Here is a 14403-nt window from a genome sequence, read left to right as displayed (position 1 = left end):
GGATATATACACACTGTCAGGGGGGGGATATATACACACAGTGTCGGGGGGATATATACACACCAGTGTCAGGGGGGGATATATACACTGTGTCGGGGGGATATATACACACTGTCGGGGGGATATATACACTGTGTCGGGGGGGATATATACACACTGTCACGGAGGGGATATATACACACTGTGTCGGGGGGATATACACACTGTCCGGGGGATATATACACACTGTCGGGGGGATATATACACACTGTCGGGGGGATATATACACACTGTCGGGGGATATTACACACTGTCGGGGGGATATATACACACTGTCGGGGGGATATATACACACTGTCGGGGGGATATATACACACTGTCGGGGGGATATATACACACTGTCGGGGGGATATATACACACTGTCGGGGGGATATATACACACTGTCGGGGGATATATACACACTGTCGGGGGGATATATACACACTGTCGGGGGGATATATACACACTGTCGGGGGGATATATACACACTGTCGGGGGGATATATACACAGCTGTCGGGGGGATATATACACTGTGTCGGGGGGATATATACACTGTGTCGGGGGGATATATACACTGTTGGGAGGATATATACGCACTGTGTCGGGGGGGAGATATATATATACTGTGTCGGGGGGATATATACACTGTGTTGGGGGGGATATATACACACTGGTGGGGGGGATATATACACACTGTCGGGGGGGATATATACACACTGTCGGGGGGGGATATATACACACTGTGTCGGGGGGGATATATACACTGTGTCGGGGGGGGATATATACACACTGTGTCGGGGGGGATATATACACACTGTGTCGGGGGGGATATATACACACTGTGTCGGGGGGGATATATACACACTGTGTCGGGGGGGATATATACGCACTGTGTCAGGGGAGGATATATACACACTGTGTCGGGGGGGATATATACGCACTGTGTCAGGGGAGGATATATACACAGTGTCGTGGGGGATATATACACTGTGTGGGGGGGATATATACACACTGTGTCGGGGGGGATCTATACACACTGTGTCGGGGGGGGGGGGGATCTATACACACTGTGTCAGGGGGGGATATATACACACTGTCGGGGGGATATATACACACTGTGTCGGGGGGATATATATATACACACTGTGTCGGGGGGGATATATATACACACTGTGTCGGGGGGGATATATACACACTGTGTCGGGGGGATATATACACACTGTGGGGGGGATATATACTCACTGTGTGGGGGGGATATATACACTCACTGTGTGGGGGGGGAAATATACACTCACTGTGTGGGGGGGGAAATATACACTCACTGTTGTGGGGGGGGGGAAATATACACTCACTGTGTGGGGGGGGGGATATATACACTCACTGTGTGTGTGGGGGATATATACACTCACTGTGTGTGTGGGGATATATACACTCACTGTGTGTGTGGGGGATATATACACTGTGTGTGTGGGGGATATATACACACTGTTGTGTGGGGGATATATACACACTGTGTGTGGGGGGGATATATACACTGTGTGTGGGGGGGATATAATACACTCACTGTGTGTGGGGGGGATATATACACTCACTGTGTGTGGGGGGGATATATACACTGTGTGGGGGGGATATATACACTCACTGTGTGTGTGGGGGGATATATACACTCACTGTGTGTGTGGGGGGATATATACACTCACTGTGTGTGTGGGGGGATATATACACTCACTGTGTGTGTGTGTGGGGGATATATACACTCACTGTGTGTGTGGGGGGGATATATACACTCACTGTGTGTGTGGGGGGGATATATACACTCACTGTGTGTGTGTGGGGGATATATACACTCACTGTGTGTGTGGGGGGGATATATACACTCACTGTGTGTGTGGGGGGGATATATACACTCACTGTGTGTGGGGGGGATATATACACTCACTGTGTGTGGGGGGGATATATACACTCACTGTGTGTGGGGGGGATATATACACTCACTGTGTGTGGGGGGATATATACACTCACTGTGTGTGGGGGGATATATACACTCACTGTGTGTGGGGGGATATATACACTCACTGTGTGGGGGGGGGGATATATACACTCACTGTGTGGGGGGGGGATATATACACTCACTGTTTGGGAGGGGATATATACACTCACTGTGTGGGGGGGGATATATACACTCACTGTGTGGGAGGGGGATATATACACTCACTGTTTGGGGGGGGGATATACCATCACAGTGTGTGTGGGGGGGATATATACACTCACTGTGTGGGGGGGGGATATATACACTCACTGTGTGTGGGGGGGATATATACACTCACTGTGTGGGGGGGGGATATATACACTCACTGTGTGTGGGGGGATATATACACTCACTGTGTGTGGGGGGGATATATACACTCACTGTGTGGGGGGGGGGATATATACACTCACTGTGTGGGGGGGGATATATACACTCACTGTTTGGGGGGGGGGATATATACCCTCACTGTGTGTGTGTGTGTGTGTGTGTGGGGGGGGGGATATATACACTCACTGTGTGTGTGGGGGGGGATATATACACTCACTGTGTGTGGGGGGGGAAATATACACTCACTGTGGGGGGGATATAGACACTCACTGTGTGTGTGGGGGGGATATATACACTCACTGTGTGTGGGGGGGATATATACACTCACTGTGTGTGGGGGGGAAAATATACACTCACTGTGGGGGGGATATAGACACTCACTGTGTGTGGGGGGGATATATACACTCACTGTTTGGGGGGGGGGGATATATACACTCACTGTGTGTGTGGGGGGGATATATACACTCACTGTGTGGGGGGGATATATACACTCACTGTGTGTGGGTGGGATATATACACTCACTGTGTGGGGGGGGATATATACACTCACTGTGTGGGGGGATATATACACTCACTGTGGGGGGGATATATACACACTGTGTGGGGGGGATATATACACTCACTGTGTGTGGGTGGGATATATACACTCACTGTGTGGGGGGGGGATATATACACTCACTGTGTGGGGGGGGGATATATACCCTCACTGTGTGTGTGGGGGGGGATATATACACTCACTGTGTGTGGGGGGGATATATACACTCACTGTGTGGGGGGGATATATACACACTGTGTGGGGGGGATATATACACTCACTGTGTGGGGGGGGATATATACACTCACTGTGTGGGGGGGATATATACACTCACTGTGGGGGGGGTATATACACTCACTGTGTGTGTGGGGGGGATATATACAAACTGTGTGGGGGGGGACATATACACTCACTGTGTGTGTGGGGGATATATACACTCACTTGTGGGGGGGGGATATATACACTCACTGTTTGGGGGGGGGGGGATATATACCCTCACTGTGTGTGTGTGTGTGTGGGGGGGGGGGATATATACACTCACTGTGTGTGTGGGGGGAGATATATACACTCACTGTGTGTGGGGGGGATATATACACTCACTGTGTGTGGGGGGGGAAATATACACTCACTGTGGGGGGGATATATACACTCACTGTGTGTGTGGGGGGATATATACACTCACTGTGTGTGGGGGGGATATATACACTCACTGTGTGTGGGGGGGGGAAATATACACTCACTGTGGGGGGGATATAGACACTCACTGTGGGGGGGATATAGACACTCACTGTGTGTGGGGGGATATATACACTCACTGTTTGGGGGGGGGGATATATACACTCACTGTGTGTGTGGGGGGGGATATATACACTCACTGTGTGGGGGGGATATATACACTCACTGTTTGGGGGGGGATATATACACTCACTGTGTGTGTGGGGGGGGATATATACACTCACTGTGTGGGTCGGATATATACACTCACTGTGTGGGGGGGGGATATATACACTCACTGTGTGGGGGGATATATACACTCACTGTGGGGGGGATATATACACACTGTGTGGGGGGGATATATACACTCACTGTGTGGGAGGGATATATACACTCACTGTGTGTGGGTGGGATATATACACTCACTGTGTGGGAGGGGATATATACACTCACTGTGTGGGGGGGGGATATATACCCTCACTGTGTGTGTGTGGGGGGGATATATACACTCGCTGTGTGTGGGGGGGATATATACACTCACTGCGTGTGGGGGGGGATATATACACTCACTGTGTGTGGGGGGGGATATATACACTCACTGTGTGTGGGGGGGGATATATACACTCACTGTGTGTGGGGGGGATATATACACTCACTGTGTGGGGGGGATATATACACTCACTGTGTGTGGGGGGGGGATGTATACACTCACTGTGTGTGGGGGGGATATATACACTCACTGTGTGGGGGGGGGATATATACACTCACTGTGTGGGGGGGATATATACACTCACTGTGTGGGGGGGATATATACACTCACTGTGTGTGGGGGGGATATATACACTCACTGTGTGGGGGGGGATGTATACACTCACTGTGTGGGGGGGGATGTATACACACTGTGTGGGGGGGGATGTATACACACTGTGTGGGGGGGATATATATACACACCGTGTCGGGGGGGATATATACACACTGTGTCAGGGGGGGATATATACACACTGTGTCAGGGGGGGTATATATACACACTGTGTCAGGGGGGGATATATACACTGTGTCGGGGGGGATATATACACACTGTGTCGGGGGGGATATATACACACTGTGTCGGGGGGGATATATACACACTGTCGGGGGGGATATATACACACTGTGGGGGGTTATATATACACTCACTGTGTGGGGGGGGATATACACTCACTGTGTGTGTGTGCCGGGGATATACACTCACTGTGTGTGGGGGGGATATATACACTCACTGTGTGGGGGGGGATATATACACTCATTGTGTGTGAGGGGGATTTATACACACTGTGTGTGGGGGGATTTATACACACTGTGTGTGGGGGGGATATATACACACTGTGTGTGGGGGGATATATACACACTGTGTGTGGGGGGATATATACACACTGTGTGTGGGGGGAATATATACACACTGTGTGTGGGGGGGATATATACACACTGTGTGTGGGGGTGGATATATACACTCACTGTGTGGGGGGGGGGATATATACACTCACTGTGTGTGTGTGGGGGATATATACACTGTGTGTGGGGGGGATATATACACACTGTGTGTGTGTGTGGGGGGGATATATACACTCACTGTGTGTGTGTGGGGGGGATATATACACTCACTGTGTGTGGGGGGGATATATACACTCACTGTGTGTGTGGGGGGGATATACACACTCACTGTGTGTGTGTGGGGGGGATATATACACTCACTGTGTGTGGAGGGGATATATACACTCACTGTGTGTGTGGGGGGGATATACACACTCACTGTGTGTGGGGGGTATATACACACTCACTGTGTGTGGGGGGGATATACACACTCACTGTGTGGGGGGGGGATATATACCCTCACTGTTTGTGGGGGGGTATATACACTCACTGTGTGTGGGGGGGGATATATACACTCACTGTTTGTGGGGGGGATATATACACTCACTGTGTGTGGGGGGGATATATACACGCACTGTGTGGGGTGGGGGGATATATACACACTGTGTGGGGGGATATATACACAATGTGAGGGAGGGGAACATATATGCACACTGTGTGAGGGAGGGGGGCATATACACACACTGTGTGAGGGAGGGGGGTAAATATACACACACTGTGTGAGGGAGGGGGGCAAATATACACACACTGTGTGAGGGAGGGGGGCATATATACACACACTGTGTGAGGGAGGGGGCATATATACACACACTGTGTGAGGGAGGGGGCATATATACACACTGTGTGAGGGAGTGGGGCAAATATACACACACTGTGTGAGGGAGGGGGCATATATACACACTGTGTGAGGGAGGGGGGCAAATATACACACACTGTGTGAGGGAGAGGGCATATATACACACTGTGTGAGGGAGAGGGCATATATACACACTGTGTGAGGGAGGGGGGCAAATATACACACTGTGTGAGGGAGGGTGGCAAATATGTGAGGAGGGGGCATATACACACACTGTGTGAGGGAGGGGGGCATATACACACACTGTGTGAGGGAGGGGGGCATATACACACACTGTGTGAGGGAGTGGGGCATATACTCACACTGTGTGAGGGAGGGGGGCAAATATACACACACTGTGTGAGGGAGGGGGGCATATACTCACACTGTGTGAGGGAGGGGGGCAAATATACACACACTGTGTGAGGGGGGCAAATATATACACACTGTGTGAGGGAGGGGAACATATATACACACTGTGTGAGGGAGGGGAACACATATAAACACTGTGTGAGGAAGAGGAACATATATACACACTGTGAGGGAGGGGAATATATATACACACTGTGTTAGGGAGGGGAACATATATAAACACTGTGTGAGGGAAGGGGGCAAATATACACACTGTGTGAGGGAGGGGGGCAAATATACACACACCGTGAGGGAGGGGGGCATATACACACTGGGGGAGGGGGCATATATTCACACTGAAGTAGGGGAACATATATACACACTGTGTGAGGGAGAGGAACATATACACACACTATGTGAGGGAGGGGAACATATATATACACACTGTGTGAGGGAGAGGAACATATATACACACTGTGAGGGAGGGGAACATATATACACACTGTGTGAGGAAGGGGAACATATATACACACTATGAGGGAGGGGAACATATATACACACTGTGAGGGAGGGGAACATATATACACACTGTGTGAGGGAGGGGAACATATATACACACTGTGTGAGGGAGGGGAACATATATACACACTGTGAGGGAGGGGAACATATATATACACTGTGTGAGGGAGGGGGCAAATATACACACTGTGTGAGGGAGGGGTGCATATACACACTGTGAGGGAGGAGGGATATATACACACTGTGTGAGGGAGGGGGGCAAATATACACACTGTGTGAGGGAGGGGTGCATATACACACTGTGAGGGAGGAGGGATATATACACACTGTGAGGGAGGAGGGATATATACACACACTGTGATGGAGGGGGGCAAATACACACACTGTGAGGGAGGAGGGATATATACACACACTGTGAGGGAGGAGGGATATATACACACACTGTGAGGGAGGAGGGATATATACACACACTGTGAGGGAGGAGGGATATATACACACACTGTGAGGGAGGAGGGATATATACACACACTGTGAGGGAGGAGGGATATATACACACACTGTGAGGGAGGAGGGATATATACACACACTGTGAGGGAGGAGGGATATATACACACACTGAGGGAGGAGGGATATATACACACACTGTGAGGGAGGAGGGATATATACACACACTGTGAGGGAGGAGGGATATATACACACTGTGAGGGAGGAGGGATATATACACACACTGTGAGGGAGGAGGGATATATACACACACTGTGAGGGAGGAGGGATATATACACACACTGCAATGTTTCGGTGCCCCCACGAGCCTTTATCCAGGGCTCTTCATGTAATCTAACGGTTGATGTGAAATTCTCATAAATCTTCTTTATAATATCAACGTACGCTTCTTCACCATTTTGTCTTAATGCATTTAAGATGGCTGTGGTGTAGACAGAATAAGATGCTTTCCCATCATCTACGAATCCCAAAATGAGTGGCAGATCGTGTTCATTACTTTGGGAAATCCCTTTGTGTCCGACATGGATGTGGTCCATTGTGCTGTATCCACTGCGATATCCCGCCTGTTCTCTAGGCTGGGCGACGTCCAAGGTGCGTTACAGCCGATTAGCGAGTATCTTCGTAAAAATCCTTTAAGTGATTGGAAATAGACTGGTCTGTAGTTCTTGAGGTCTTCTTTGTCTCCTTCCTTGTGGATGAGCATAACGATGGTATTACTCCATTGTTCTGGAATTTTCCTGTTCTACAAGCAGCATGTAAAGAGCTTCGCAAGGATTGTCTCCTCTTCTTCCCCAGCTTCCTTCAGGATTTCAGTTGTAATTCCATCTTCCCCGGGAGCCTTCTCATTCTTCATGGATTTTATCGCCTTCGCCACTTGTTCTGGAAGGACGCGTGGTACATCATTGGTGGTTTCTTCTTGCTGGTTTATCTCCTGTGTTCCCGTACAATTTCACGTGGAAGTCCTCAACTCTCTTTGATAAGGGCACTGACCCATCGTCTTGTTTGAGTGCGATGATTTGCTTCTTCCCAACCATAAGCCGCTGCCTCATCTTCTTTAAGCTTTTGCTATCTTCGATAGTCTTCCTCACCACCTCACAGATACGTTCTCTTACATCTTCAGCGATACGTTTGCGGATTGTATTGCACAGCTTCTTGCGTCCTGGGAACGCTTCATTTCTTGTCGTCTCGCCAGATATTTTCTTATCCTGTTTTTTGTTGGCGATTCCTCCCAGTTTTTTTGAGCTTTCCACTGCAGTCTCCACAAGTTCTCAATAATTGTTGGTGTCCCTGTGCATTGCGAGCACGCTAAAGCGATTTTCAGGTCTACTTCCAATTCTCTGCTGCTGTTCTTGAGGGGGTTGATGTTGGATGTATGTACAGTATGTACAGCTCAGACCCCTTATAACGCGGTGCTTGGGGTCCAAAGAATGACACCGCGTTTTATTCATTTATAAAATGTTTTACTAGGAAGTAATACAGTGAGAGTTACCTCTCGTTTTCAAGTAATACACGTTTACAAATACAGTTATAAGCGGATCGCGTTAGAAATAATGTACAATTGTATGCATTGTACAATAAAGTATTCAAGATACCAATAATCGTGTTGCAAAGTGTTCATAAATACGAAAATTGGGGGCCACGCTTGCATCGCATTATAAGCGGATTCGCGTTGTAACGGATCGCGTTGTAACGGGGCTGAGCTGTATGTATGTGTGTGTGTCTTTATTTATATGGCTAAGAAAGAATATCACAAGGCAAAGCGGATTTTTCTAATGCTGTTTAATGAACCAAAACTTTATACTATATAAACTAGACTATATTTATTTACGGGTATATAGCGCCATTAATGTACATAGCGTGTCACAGCAGTAATATACGTGACAATCATATAAATAACAATATAGATAACACACAAAGGAGAGAAGTGCTTCAGACATAAAAGTAACATTTAGGAAAAGGCGTCTTTGCTGCAAAGAGCTTACAATCTAATTTGTTGGTAGGAAGAATGTACAGAGACAGTTGGAGGGCATTTTGGTAAGTGCGTCTGCAAGGGGCCAAGCTATATGTATGAGGTGTTAATTATCAGCCATAGAGCTACTCATACGCTTCCTTAAGCAGGTGTGTTTTAAGGTGGGTCTTAAAGGTGGATAGGGAGGGTGCTAGTCAAGTATTGAGGGGAAGGGCATTGCAGAGGTGCGGGGCAGTCAGTGAGAAAGGTTTAAGGTGGGAGAGGTCTTTAGATACAAAAGGGGTAGAGAGAAGATATCCTTGAGCAGAACGCAAGAGTCGGGATGGTGCATACCGAGAAATTAGGGCTGAGATGTAGGGAGGGGCAGAGGAGTGTAAGGCCTGGGACATAGTGCTTTGATCCGGGCTGAGGCGCGCTGAGGCTCAGGGAAAGCGGTGCTTTCCCGGGCCTTACACAGCGCGCCGTCCGTGGGCGTGTCGGGGGCGGGTCTGGGGGCGGGCCAGTGACGTCACGGAGCTGGTTCGCCCTCATCAAACCTCCGTCAGACACACGCTTCCCCAAGCGTGCGGACGCGTGCGCGAGCCCCTGCTAAAGCCGCTCGCATTGCGGCTGCAGGGGCTCAGTGCCGAGCAGCAGCACGCCTCAGCACGGGTCAGCGCATAAGCGTTGACCATGCCCGAGGCCTAAAGCTTTAAAAGTAAGGAGAAGAATGGAGTGTGAGATGCGGGATTTGATCGGAAGCCAGGAGAGGGATTTCAGGAGGGGAGATGCTGAGACAGATCTAGGAAAGAGCAGAGTGATTCTGGCAGCAGCATTTAGGATAGATTGTAGGGGAGACAAGTGAGAGGCAGGAAGGCCGGACAGCAGGAGGTTACAGTAATCAAGACGGGAGAGAATGAGGGTCTGTGCCAGAGTTTTTGCAGTCGAGCAACAGAGGAAAGGGCGTATCTTTGTTATATTGTGGAGGAAAAAGCAACAGGTTTTTGCTACTTTTTGAATGTGAGGGGCGAATGTGAGAGAGGAGTCGAGTGTGATCCCTAGGCAGCATGCTTGGGCTATTGGGTGAATGATAGTACTTCCAACAGTAATGTGGAGGGAGGTATTAGGGCCAGGTTTGGGAGGAAGTATGAGGAGCTCTGTTTTAGCCATGTTGAGTTTAAGTCGGCGGAGGGCCATCCAGGATGATAACGCAGAGAGACATTCAGAAACTTTGGTCTGTACAGCAAAACATACAGGACCCCTATAAGCTCATATTGAACCCCCAAAATAACCAGAACATATATATGCGTATAAGTGTCAAAGAGGAGTGCTAATGAGCATGGCAATATATATTTAAAACCAGAGACAGAACATGAAAGACAGCTCAGTGCTACATCCAGTGAAACTAATACACGGTACAGTGCCTGTGTCTGTGTCTGTACAGCAGGTGTAAGGTCAGGGGTAGAAAGGTAAATTTGTGTGTCGTCAACATAGAGGTGATATTTGAGCCCAAGAGATGTGATTAGGTCACCTAGAGAGTTTATACAGAGAAAAGAGGAGAGGTCCCAGGACAGAGCCCTGGGGTACCCCCACCGAGAGATCAATAGAGGAGGAGGTATTTGCAAAAGAGACACTGAAAGTACGATGGGATATGCACCCTCCCGACTCTTGCGTTTTGCTCAAGGATGTCTTCTCTCTACCCCCTTTTTATCTAAAGCCCTCTCCCGTCTTAAACCTTTCTCATTGACTCCCCCACACCTCTGGAATGCCCTTCCCCTCAGTACCCGACTAGCACCCTCTCTATCCACCTTTAAGACCCACCTTAAGACACACTTGCTTAAAGAAGCGTATGAATAGCACTGGGAATAATACTAGACACATGACACATAAAGCTTGGCCCCCTGCAAAAACACTTACCAGAAAGCCCTCCTATTGTCTCTGTATGTTCCTCCTACCTACCAATTAGATTGTAAGCTCCTCGGAGCAGGGACTCCTCTTCTGAAATGTTACTTTTATGTCTGAAGCACTTATCACCATGACCTGTTATTTGTATTATTTGTTATTTATATGATTGTCACGTGTATTACTACTGTGAAGCGCTATGTACATTAATGGCGCTGTATAAATAAAGACATACATACAGTTGTGTGAAAAAGAAAGTACACCCTCTTTGAATTCTATGGTTTTACATATCAGGACATAATAACAATCATCTGTTCCTTAGCAGGTCTTAAAATTAGGTAAATACAACCTCAGATGAACAACAACACATGACATATTACACCGTGTCATGATTTATTTAACAAAAATAAAGCCAAAATGGAGAAGCTATGTGTGAAAAACTAAGTATACCTTTTGTTTCAATAGTTTGTAGAACCACTTTTAGCAGCAATAACTTGAAGTAATCGTTTTCTGTATGACTTTATCAGTCTCTCACATCGTTGTTGAGGAATTTTGGCCCACTCTTCTTTACAACGTTGCTTCAGTTCACTGAGGTTTGTGGGCATTTGTTTATACACAGCTCTCTTAAGGTCCAGCCACAGCATTTCAATCGGGTTAAGGTCTGGACTTTGACTGGGCCATTGCAACACCTTGATTCTTTTCTTTTTCAGCCATTCTGTTGTAGATTTGCTGGTGTGCTTGGGATCATTGTCCTGTTGCATGACCCATTTCAGCCAAGCTTTAGCTGTCGGATAGATGTCCTCACATTTGACTCTAGAATACTTTGGTATACAGAGCAGTACATGGTTGACTCGATGACTGCAAGGTTCACAGGTCCTCTGGCTGCAAAACAAGCCCAAATCATCAACCCTCCACCACCATGCTTGACAGTTGGTATGAGGTGTTTGTGCTGATATGCTGTGTTTGGTTTTCGCATCTCCACTTTTTGTCTCGTCTGTCCAAAGGACATTGTTCCAGAAGTCTTGTGGGTTGTTAAGATGCAACTTTGCAAACCTAAGCCGTGCTGCCACCTTCTTTTAAGAGAGAAGAAGCTTTCTCCTGGCAACCCTCCCGAACAAACCATACTTGTTCAATCTTTTTCTAATTGTACTGTCATGAACTTTAACATTTAACATGCTAACTGAGGCCTGTAGAGTCTGAGATGTAACTCTTGGTTTTTTTGCAATTTCTCTGAGCATTGCACGGTCTGACCTTGGGGTGAATTTGCTGGGACGCCCACTCCTGGGAAGATTGGCAATTGTCTTGAATGTTTTCCACTTTTTAATAATCTTTCTCACTGTAGAATGATGGACTTTAAATTGTTTGGAACTGGCCTTATAACTCTTCCCAGATTGATGGGCAGCAAAAACTGCTTCTCTAAGATCATTGCTGATGTCTTTCCACCTTGGCATTGTGTTAACACACACCTGAATGCTCCAGACCAGCAAACTGCTAACATTTCGGCTTTTATATAGGTGGTCACACTTGCTGATGACAGGGACTGCTAATCAAATGCCCTTGATTAGCATCACCTGTCTGCTACTTAGCATCTTAATTCCTATGGAAGCAGTAAGGGTATACTTAGTTTTTCACACATGGCTTCTCCATTTTGGCTTTATTTTTGTTAAATCATGACACGGTGTAATATGTCATGTGTTGTTGTTCATCTGAGGTTGTATTTACCTAATTGTAAGACCTGCTAAGGAACAGATGATTGTTATGTCCTGATATGTAAAACCATAGAATTCAAAGAGGATGTACTTTTCTTTTTCACACAACTGTACATACATACAGGGCAAAAAAGAGGTACAGTACCAAAAGACGGATACTGTATGAACTCCACAAACAGGGCACTCAATGGGTTAATGCTAGACCAATAATGATTTATTGTGAGGTCAAAATTAACACAAGGTGAAAAAGCTAAAATCAATTAAAATACATATGAAACTCCTGCATAGGATCAAAAAACTATTTGGATAAATGTATGTGGTGAGATGTGAGGGAAACCAGTAGTTTACATGTCCATATGAGAGAATAAGATGTAATATTCTTAAACACTGATGCAACAAAGGGTTAAACAATAAACATCAACCTAGTAACAATGTTGCATATACAGCTATTCCTTACCACAGAATAGCTGTATATGCAACATTGTTACTAGGTTGATGTTTATTGTTTAACCCTTTGTTGCATCAGTGTTTAAGTATATTACATCTTATTCTCTCATATGGACATGTAAACTACTGGTTTCCCTCACATCTTACCACATACATTTATCCAAATAGTTTTTTGATCCTATGCAGGAGTTTCATATGTATTTTAATTGATCTTAGCTTTTTCACCTTGTGTTAATTTTGACCTCACAATAAATCATTATTGGTCTAGCATTAACCCATTGAGTGCCTTGTTTGTGGAGTTCATACAGTATCCGTCTTTTGGTACTGTACCTCTTTTTTGCCCTTTAGATATTCTCTTTAGCTCCTGGGTGCACCACCACATATATTTTATATGTTTGTATGGGTTTAATATTTATAATATGGTAGTAGAGCTCTCTTCAGCTTTCTCTTCTCCTTATACATACACACAGGTAAGAGGAGATCCAGAATAGAGCTTAGTTACGAATGTCAAGAGTATGGAGAATGTGAAGAAGAGGGTGATCCACAGTATCAAATGCTGCAAAGAGGTCGAGTAAGGTTCGGGCCATGGTGCCTTTGCCCGCGCTGAGGCGTTCGGAGGCTGTGGGAAAGCGGGTGCTTTCCCTGGCCATGGTCGGCGGGGCGTGCCTAGGGGGTGTCACGCTCACGTGACCCGCGTGTTGCGCCAAGAAATCAGTTTCAACTGATTATATGAGCAACGCGCGCCACCTCCGCCCGCGTGCGCCCGCACAGTCTATGGGCACGATCACTGTCTTAAGGCAGTCTGATCGCGGCCCGTGTGGATACCTACGCACGGTGTCCCACACCATGGACTTAGCCTAATATGAGCAGAGTGCATCAACCTCTGTCTTTGGCAGCATGGAGGTCATCAGTTATTTTAGTGAGGGCTGTTTCCGTGGAGTGAGCAGTGCGGAAGCCAGATTGTAGCGGGTCTAGGAGAGAATAGGTGTTGAGAAAATGGAGCAACCGAGAGAATACAAGACGTCCAAGGAGTTTAGAGGCAAAAGGCAGGAGGGAGACAGGATAATAATTAGAAAGACAGGTAGGGTCAAGCTGGCTGTTTTTGAGTAATGGTATAACTGTTGATTTTGTCTTGTTTTTAATCAGTTTTCT

At 47.1% G+C, this 14403-nt stretch overlaps 1 protein-coding gene across 1 annotated transcript in view; it reads left to right on the top strand.

Annotated features, from left to right (window-relative positions):
- ZNF592 (zinc finger protein 592) overlaps window positions 1-14403 on the top strand; it is a 98178-nt gene that overhangs the window by 640 nt on the left and 83135 nt on the right.

Source organism: Ascaphus truei, chromosome 18 (genome assembly GCF_040206685.1).
Source record: "Ascaphus truei isolate aAscTru1 chromosome 18, aAscTru1.hap1, whole genome shotgun sequence".
NCBI lineage: Eukaryota > Metazoa > Chordata > Amphibia > Anura > Ascaphidae > Ascaphus > Ascaphus truei.
This window is presented reverse-complemented; position numbering and strand designations above follow the sequence as displayed.